Here is a 10,000-nt window from a genome sequence, read left to right on the forward strand (position 1 = left end):
ACGGGCGGCCGCGACGACCGCGGCGCCGGCCGCTCAGCACGGGCGCTTATGGTGGTAAACTGCCGCGCGTACAGACCAACCGGCCGGGCTGCTGGTACTTAGCCGCTGAAACTATGGTCGATTCGAACATATATTAACATACGATTTTTATTCGATAAATCGTTATTGTACATATTAAACGTTAGTTTCCACCGAAAGAAAAATTTTTTAGAATTTTTTTTTTCCAAAAATTGCAAGAGTAAACTTTTTTAATATTCGATTTAAAAATTTTTAAATGCTTAATCCTTACATTAAACTACTGGGAGAACTCAGAAATCATAATGAAAAAAATTACAAAAATTTATTTTTCTCAGAAACTCCGAAAAACAGAGTGGTCGAATCCGTGCAAGCCGGAATTTTTCTAAGTCCCCACGGTCAAGAGTAAACTTTTTTAATAAGCGTTTTAAAATTATTTCAATGTTTAATCCATGCGTAAACATGAAGTTTATTAACGTTTTTAACATTAAAAAAAATTACAAAAATTTATTTTTCGGAAAAAATGGAAAAAACCGATTCGTCGGAGCGAGGTGTCCTGCCCGTGCGGTAATTCCAGCAGGCGAATCGGACTTCCCGAAATTTTTCTAAGTCCCACGGTCGACACCAACTTTTTTAATAAGCGTTTTAAAATTATTTCAATGTTTAATCCATGCGTAAACATGAAGTTTATTAACGTTTTTAACATTAAAAAAAATTACAAAAATTTATTTTTCGGAAAAAAAGGAAAAAACCGATTCGGCGGAGCGAGGTGTCCAGCCCGTGCGGTAATTCCAGCAGGCGAATCGGACTTCCCGAAATTTTTCTAAGTCCCACGGTCGACACCAACTTTTTTAATAAGCGTTTTAAAATTATTTCAATGTTTAATCCATGCGTAAACATGATGTTTATTAACGTTTTCAACGTTAAAAAAAATTACAAAAATTTATTTTTCAAAAAAAATGGAAAAAACCGATTCGTCGGAGCGAGGTGTCCTGCCCGTGCGGTAATTCCAGCAGGCGAATCGGACTTCCCGAAATTTTTCTAAGTCCCACGGTCGACACCAACTTTTTTAATAAGCGTTTTAAAATTATTTCAATGTTTAATCCATGCGTAAACATGAAGTTTATTAACGTTTTTAACATTAAAAAAAATTACAAAAATTTATTTTTCGGAAAAAATGGAAAAAACCGATTCGTCGGAGCGAGGTGTCCTGCCCGTGCGGTAATTCCAGCAGGCGAATCGGACTTCCCGAAATTTTTCTAAGTCCCACGGTCGACACCAACTTTTTTAATAAGCGTTTTAAAATTATTTCAATGTTTAATCCATGCGTAAACATGAAGTTTATTAACGTTTTTAACATTAAAAAAAATTACAAAAATTTATTTTTCGGAAAAAAAGGAAAAAACCGATTCGGCGGAGCGAGGTGTCCAGCCCGTGCGGTAATTCCAGCAGGCGAATCGGACTTCCCGAAATTTTTCTAAGTCCCACGGTCGACACCAACTTTTTTAATAAGCGTTTTAAAATTATTTCAATGTTTAATCCATGCGTAAACATGAAGTTTATTAACGTTTTTAACATTAAAAAAAATTACAAAAATTTATTTTTCGGAAAAAATGGAAAAAACCGATTCGTCGGAGCGAGGTGTCCTGCCCGTGCGGTAATTCCAGCAGGCGAATCGGACTTCCCGAAATTTTTCTAAGTCCCACGGTCGACACCAACTTTTTTAATAAGCGTTTTAAAATTATTTCAATGTTTAATCCATGCGTAAACATGAAGTTTATTAACGTTTTTAACATTAAAAAAAATTACAAAAATTTATTTTTCGGAAAAAAAGGAAAAAACCGATTCGGCGGAGCGAGGTGTCCAGCCCGTGCGGTAATTCCAGCAGGCGAATCGGACTTCCCGAAATTTTTCTAAGTCCCACGGTCGACACCAACTTTTTTAATAAGCGTTTTAAAATTATTTCAATGTTTAATCCATGCGTAAACATGATGTTTATTAACGTTTTCAACGTTAAAAAAAATTACAAAAATTTATTTTTCAAAAAAAATGGAAAAAACCGATTCGTCGGAGCGAGGTGTCCTGCCCGTGCGGTAATTCCAGCAGGCGAATCGGACTTCCCGAAATTTTTCTAAGTCCCACGGTCGACACCAACTTTTTTAATAAGCGTTTTAAAATTATTTCAATGTTTAATCCATGCGTAAACATGAAGTTTATTAACGTTTTTAACATTAAAAAAAATTACAAAAATTTATTTTTCGGAAAAAATGGAAAAAACCGATTCGTCGGAGCGAGGTGTCCTGCCCGTGCGGTAATTCCAGCAGGCGAATCGGACTTCCCGAAATTTTTCTAAGTCCCACGGTCGACACCAACTTTTTTAATAAGCGTTTTAAAATTATTTCAATGTTTAATCCATGCGTAAACATGAAGTTTATTAACGTTTTTAACATTAAAAAAAATTACAAAAATTTATTTTTCGGAAAAAAAGGAAAAAACCGATTCGGCGGAGCGAGGTGTCCAGCCCGTGCGGTAATTCCAGCAGGCGAATCGGACTTCCCGAAATTTTTCTAAGTCCCACGGTCGACACCAACTTTTTTAATAAGCGTTTTAAAATTATTTCAATGTTTAATCCATGCGTAAACATGATGTTTATTAACGTTTTCAACGTTAAAAAAAATTACAAAAATTTATTTTTCAAAAAAAATGGAAAAAACCGATTCGTCGGAGCGAGGTGTCCTGCCCGTGCGGTAATTCCAGCAGGCGAATCGGACTTCCCGAAATTTTTCTAAGTCCCACGGTCGACACCAACTTTTTTAATAAGTGTTTTAAAATTATTTCAATGTTTAATCCATGCGTAAACATGAAGTTTATTAACGTTTTTAACATTAAAAAAAATTACAAAAATTTATTTTTCGGAAAAAATGGAAAAAACCGATTCGTCGGAGCGAGGTGTCCTGCCCGTGCGGTAATTCCAGCAGGCGAATCGGACTTCCCGAAATTTTTCTAAGTCCCACGGTCGACACCAACTTTTTTAATAAGCGTTTTAAAATTATTTCAATGTTTAATCCATGCGTAAACATGAAGTTTATTAACGTTTTTAACATTAAAAAAAATTACAAAAATTTATTTTTCGGAAAAAAAGGAAAAAACCGATTCGGCGGAGCGAGGTGTCCAGCCCGTGCGGTAATTCCAGCAGGCGAATCGGACTTCCCGAAATTTTTCTAAGTCCCACGGTCGACACCAACTTTTTTAATAAGCGTTTTAAAATTATTTCAATGTTTAATCCATGCGTAAACATGATGTTTATTAACGTTTTCAACGTTAAAAAAAATTACAAAAATTTATTTTTCAAGAAAAATGGAAAATACCGATTCGGCGGAGCGAGGTGTCCTGCCCGTGCGGTAATTCCAGCAGGCGAATCGGACTTCCCGAAATTTTTCTAAGTCCCACGGTCGACACCAACTTTTTTAATAAGCGTTTTAAAATTATTTCAATGTTTAATCCATGCGTAAACATGAAGTTTATTAACGTTTTTAACATTAAAAAAAATTACAAAAATTTATTTTTCGGAAAAAATGGAAAAAACCGATTCGTCGGAGCGAGGTGTCCTGCCCGTGCGGTAATTCCAGCAGGCGAATCGGACTTCCCGAAATTTTTCTAAGTCCCACGGTCGACACCAACTTTTTTAATAAGCGTTTTAAAATTATTTCAATGTTTAATCCATGCGTAAACATGAAGTTTATTAACGTTTTTAACATTAAAAAAAATTACAAAAATTTATTTTTCGGAAAAAAAGGAAAAAACCGATTCGGCGGAGCGAGGTGTCCAGCCCGTGCGGTAATTCCAGCAGGCGAATCGGACTTCCCGAAATTTTTCTAAGTCCCACGGTCGACACCAACTTTTTTAATAAGCGTTTTAAAATTATTTCAATGTTTAATCCATGCGTAAACATGAAGTTTATTAACGTTTTTAACATTAAAAAAAATTACAAAAATTTATTTTTCGGAAAAAATGGAAAAAACCGATTCGTCGGAGCGAGGTGTCCTGCCCGTGCGGTAATTCCAGCAGGCGAATCGGACTTCCCGAAATTTTTCTAAGTCCCACGGTCGACACCAACTTTTTTAATAAGCGTTTTAAAATTATTTCAATGTTTAATCCATGCGTAAACATGAAGTTTATTAACGTTTTTAACATTAAAAAAAATTACAAAAATTTATTTTTCGGAAAAAAAGGAAAAAACCGATTCGGCGGAGCGAGGTGTCCAGCCCGTGCGGTAATTCCAGCAGGCGAATCGGACTTCCCGAAATTTTTCTAAGTCCCACGGTCGACACCAACTTTTTTAATAAGCGTTTTAAAATTATTTCAATGTTTAATCCATGCGTAAACATGAAGTTTATTAACGTTTTTAACATTAAAAAAAATTACAAAAATTTATTTTTCGGAAAAAATGGAAAAAACCGATTCGTCGGAGCGAGGTGTCCTGCCCGTGCGGTAATTCCAGCAGGCGAATCGGACTTCCCGAAATTTTTCTAAGTCCCACGGTCGACACCAACTTTTTTAATAAGCGTTTTAAAATTATTTCAATGTTTAATCCATGCGTAAACATGAAGTTTATTAACGTTTTTAACATTAAAAAAAATTACAAAAATTTATTTTTCGGAAAAAAAGGAAAAAACCGATTCGGCGGAGCGAGGTGTCCAGCCCGTGCGGTAATTCCAGCAGGCGAATCGGACTTCCCGAAATTTTTCTAAGTCCCACGGTCGACACCAACTTTTTTAATAAGCGTTTTAAAATTATTTCAATGTTTAATCCATGCGTAAACATGATGTTTATTAACGTTTTCAACGTTAAAAAAAATTACAAAAATTTATTTTTCAAAAAAAATGGAAAAAACCGATTCGTCGGAGCGAGGTGTCCTGCCCGTGCGGTAATTCCAGCAGGCGAATCGGACTTCCCGAAATTTTTCTAAGTCCCACGGTCGACACCAACTTTTTTAATAAGCGTTTTAAAATTATTTCAATGTTTAATCCATGCGTAAACATGAAGTTTATTAACGTTTTTAACATTAAAAAAAATTACAAAAATTTATTTTTCGGAAAAAATGGAAAAAACCGATTCGTCGGAGCGAGGTGTCCTGCCCGTGCGGTAATTCCAGCAGGCGAATCGGACTTCCCGAAATTTTTCTAAGTCCCACGGTCGACACCAACTTTTTTAATAAGCGTTTTAAAATTATTTCAATGTTTAATCCATGCGTAAACATGAAGTTTATTAACGTTTTTAACATTAAAAAAAATTACAAAAATTTATTTTTCGGAAAAAAAGGAAAAAACCGATTCGGCGGAGCGAGGTGTCCAGCCCGTGCGGTAATTCCAGCAGGCGAATCGGACTTCCCGAAATTTTTCTAAGTCCCACGGTCGACACCAACTTTTTTAATAAGCGTTTTAAAATTATTTCAATGTTTAATCCATGCGTAAACATGATGTTTATTAACGTTTTCAACGTTAAAAAAAATTACAAAAATTTATTTTTCAAAAAAAATGGAAAAAACCGATTCGTCGGAGCGAGGTGTCCTGCCCGTGCGGTAATTCCAGCAGGCGAATCGGACTTCCCGAAATTTTTCTAAGTCCCACGGTCGACACCAACTTTTTTAATAAGTGTTTTAAAATTATTTCAATGTTTAATCCATGCGTAAACATGAAGTTTATTAACGTTTTTAACATTAAAAAAAATTACAAAAATTTATTTTTCGGAAAAAATGGAAAAAACCGATTCGTCGGAGCGAGGTGTCCTGCCCGTGCGGTAATTCCAGCAGGCGAATCGGACTTCCCGAAATTTTTCTAAGTCCCACGGTCGACACCAACTTTTTTAATAAGCGTTTTAAAATTATTTCAATGTTTAATCCATGCGTAAACATGAAGTTTATTAACGTTTTTAACATTAAAAAAAATTACAAAAATTTATTTTTCGGAAAAAAAGGAAAAAACCGATTCGGCGGAGCGAGGTGTCCAGCCCGTGCGGTAATTCCAGCAGGCGAATCGGACTTCCCGAAATTTTTCTAAGTCCCACGGTCGACACCAACTTTTTTAATAAGCGTTTTAAAATTATTTCAATGTTTAATCCATGCGTAAACATGAAGTTTATTAACGTTTTTAACATTAAAAAAAATTACAAAAATTTATTTTTCGGAAAAAATGGAAAAAACCGATTCGTCGGAGCGAGGTGTCCTGCCCGTGCGGTAATTCCAGCAGGCGAATCGGACTTCCCGAAATTTTTCTAAGTCCCACGGTCGACACCAACTTTTTTAATAAGCGTTTTAAAATTATTTCAATGTTTAATCCATGCGTAAACATGAAGTTTATTAACGTTTTTAACATTAAAAAAAATTACAAAAATTTATTTTTCGGAAAAAAAGGAAAAAACCGATTCGGCGGAGCGAGGTGTCCAGCCCGTGCGGTAATTCCAGCAGGCGAATCGGACTTCCCGAAATTTTTCTAAGTCCCACGGTCGACACCAACTTTTTTAATAAGCGTTTTAAAATTATTTCAATGTTTAATCCATGCGTAAACATGATGTTTATTAACGTTTTCAACGTTAAAAAAAATTACAAAAATTTATTTTTCAAAAAAAATGGAAAAAACCGATTCGTCGGAGCGAGGTGTCCTGCCCGTGCGGTAATTCCAGCAGGCGAATCGGACTTCCCGAAATTTTTCTAAGTCCCACGGTCGACACCAACTTTTTTAATAAGCGTTTTAAAATTATTTCAATGTTTAATCCATGCGTAAACATGAAGTTTATTAACGTTTTTAACATTAAAAAAAATTACAAAAATTTATTTTTCGGAAAAAAAGGAAAAAACCGATTCGGCGGAGCGAGGTGTCCAGCCCGTGCGGTAATTCCAGCAGGCGAATCGGACTTCCCGAAATTTTTCTAAGTCCCACGGTCGACACCAACTTTTTTAATAAGCGTTTTAAAATTATTTCAATGTTTAATCCATGCGTAAACATGATGTTTATTAACGTTTTCAACGTTAAAAAAAATTACAAAAATTTATTTTTCAAAAAAAATGGAAAAAACCGATTCGTCGGAGCGAGGTGTCCTGCCCGTGCGGTAATTCCAGCAGGCGAATCGGACTTCCCGAAATTTTTCTAAGTCCCACGGTCGACACCAACTTTTTTAATAAGCGTTTTAAAATTATTTCAATGTTTAATCCATGCGTAAACATGAAGTTTATTAACGTTTTTAACATTAAAAAAAATTACAAAAATTTATTTTTCGGAAAAAATGGAAAAAACCGATTCGTCGGAGCGAGGTGTCCTGCCCGTGCGGTAATTCCAGCAGGCGAATCGGACTTCCCGAAATTTTTCTAAGTCCCACGGTCGACACCAACTTTTTTAATAAGCGTTTTAAAATTATTTCAATGTTTAATCCATGCGTAAACATGAAGTTTATTAACGTTTTTAACATTAAAAAAAATTACAAAAATTTATTTTTCGGAAAAAAAGGAAAAAACCGATTCGGCGGAGCGAGGTGTCCAGCCCGTGCGGTAATTCCAGCAGGCGAATCGGACTTCCCGAAATTTTTCTAAGTCCCACGGTCGACACCAACTTTTTTAATAAGCGTTTTAAAATTATTTCAATGTTTAATCCATGCGTAAACATGAAGTTTATTAACGTTTTTAACATTAAAAAAAATTACAAAAATTTATTTTTCGGAAAAAATGGAAAAAACCGATTCGTCGGAGCGAGGTGTCCTGCCCGTGCGGTAATTCCAGCAGGCGAATCGGACTTCCCGAAATTTTTCTAAGTCCCACGGTCGACACCAACTTTTTTAATAAGTGTTTTAAAATTATTTCAATGTTTAATCCATGCGTAAACATGACGTTTATTAACGTTTTTGACATTAAAAAAAATTACAAAAATTTATTTTTCAAAAAAAATGGAAAAAACCGATTCGTCGGAGCGAGGTGTCCAGCCCGTGCGGTAATGCCAGCAGGCGATCCGGGGTACTCGAAATTTTTCTAAGTCCCGACGGTCAAGAGTAAACTTTTTCATCGCATATTTCAAAATTTTTTCAATGTTTAATCTACGCATAAAAACGCAGTTTATCGCAGTTTTTAACGTTGAGAAAATTGACAAAAATTTTTTTTTCACTGAAAATGGAAAAAATGTATCGGTCGATGCGGGCTATCCAGGCCGTGCGGTAATTCCAGCAGGCGATCCGGGGTACTCGAAATTTTTCTAAGTCCCGACGGTCAAGAGTAAACTTTTTCATCACATATTTCAAAATTTTTTTAATGTTTAATCCACGCATAAAAACGCAGTTTATTAACGTTTTTAACGTTGAGAAAATTGACAAAAATTTTTTTTTCACTGAAAATGGAAAAAATGTATCGGTCGATGCGGGCTATCCAGGCCGTGCGGTAATTCCAGCAGGCGATCCGGGGTACTCGAAATTTTTCTAAGTCCCGACGGTCAAGAGTAAACTTTTTCATCACATATTTCAAAATTTTTTTAATGTTTAATCCACGCATAAAAACGCAGTTTATTAACGTTTTTAACGTTGAGAAAATTGACAAAAATTTTTTTTTCACTGAAAATGGAAAAAATGTATCGGTCGATGCGGGCTGTCCAGGCCGTGCGGTAATTCCAGCAGGCGATCCGAGGTACTCGAAATTTTTCTAAGTCCGAACGGTCAAGAGTAAACTTTTTCATCACATATTTCAAAATTTTTTTAATGTTTAATCCACGCATAAAAACGCAGTTTATTAACGTTTTTAACGTTGAGAAAATTGACAAAAATTTTTTTTTCACTGAAAATGGAAAAAATGTATCGGTCGATGCGAGCTGTCCAGGCCGTGCGGTAATTCCAGCCGGCGATCCGAGGTACTCGAAATTTTTCTAAGTCCGAACGGTCAAGAGTAAACTTTTTCATCACATATTTCAAAATTTTTTCAATGTTTAATCCACTCATAAAAACGCAGTTTATTAACGTTTTTAACGTTGAGAAAATTGACAAAAATTTTTTTTTCACTGAAAATGGAAAAAATGTATCGGTCGATGCGGGCTGTCCAGGCCGTGCGGTAATTCCAGCAGGCGATCCGGGGTACTCGAAATTTTTCTAAGTCCGAACGGTCAAGAATAAACTTTTTTATTACATGTTTTAAAAATTTTTCAATGCTTAATCCGTGCATAAGAGTGCAGTTTATTAACGTTTTTAAGGTTGAAAAAATTGACAAAAATTTTTTTTTCTCTGAAAATGAAAAAAATGTATCGGTCGAAGCGGGCTGTCCAGGCCGCGCGGTAATGCCAGCAGGTCGAACGGGGCGACCCGAAATTTTTCTAAGTCCCTGCGGTCAAGAATAAACTTTTTTATTATGCGTTTTAAAATTTTTTCGGCGCTTAATCCATGGATAAAAAGGCAGCCCGAACACGTTTTTAACGTTGAAAAAATTGACCAAAATTTTTTTTTCACAAAAACTGCGAAAAACAGATCGACCGAATCTACTTTTCTCCGTCTCGCGGTAAGTCCAACCGGCCAAACCGGCTGACTCGAAATTTTTCCAAGTCCCAACGGTCAGGAATAAAATTTTTCAAAATTCGGTTTAAAAATTTTCCAACGCTTAAGTCGTGTACGAATAACGATGAAAAAATGTACAAAAATTTTTTTTATCTCGTTATTTTTCAAAGTTCCAGCGGCGTATTGCTTTTCAACTGAGCGAAAAAAAACGGAGAAACGAACGAAAGAGGAGAAAAATTTTTTCCTCTCTGTCGTTCGTTCCTCCAAGTTTCGCTCGAGCGCGCCGATTTCAAAGTTCCAGCGGCGTATTGCTTTTCATCGGAGCGAAAAAAAAATGGAGAAACGAACGAAAGAGAAGAAAATTTTCTTCCTCTCTATCGTTCGTTCCTCCAAGTTTCGCTCGAGCGCGCCGATTTCAAAGTTCCAGCGGCGTATTGCTTTTCATCGGAGCGAAAAAAAAATGGAGAAA

Source organism: Nomia melanderi, unplaced genomic scaffold (assembly GCF_051020985.1).
Source record: "Nomia melanderi isolate GNS246 unplaced genomic scaffold, iyNomMela1 scaffold0194, whole genome shotgun sequence".
Classification (NCBI taxonomy): Eukaryota; Metazoa; Arthropoda; class Insecta; order Hymenoptera; family Halictidae; genus Nomia; species Nomia melanderi.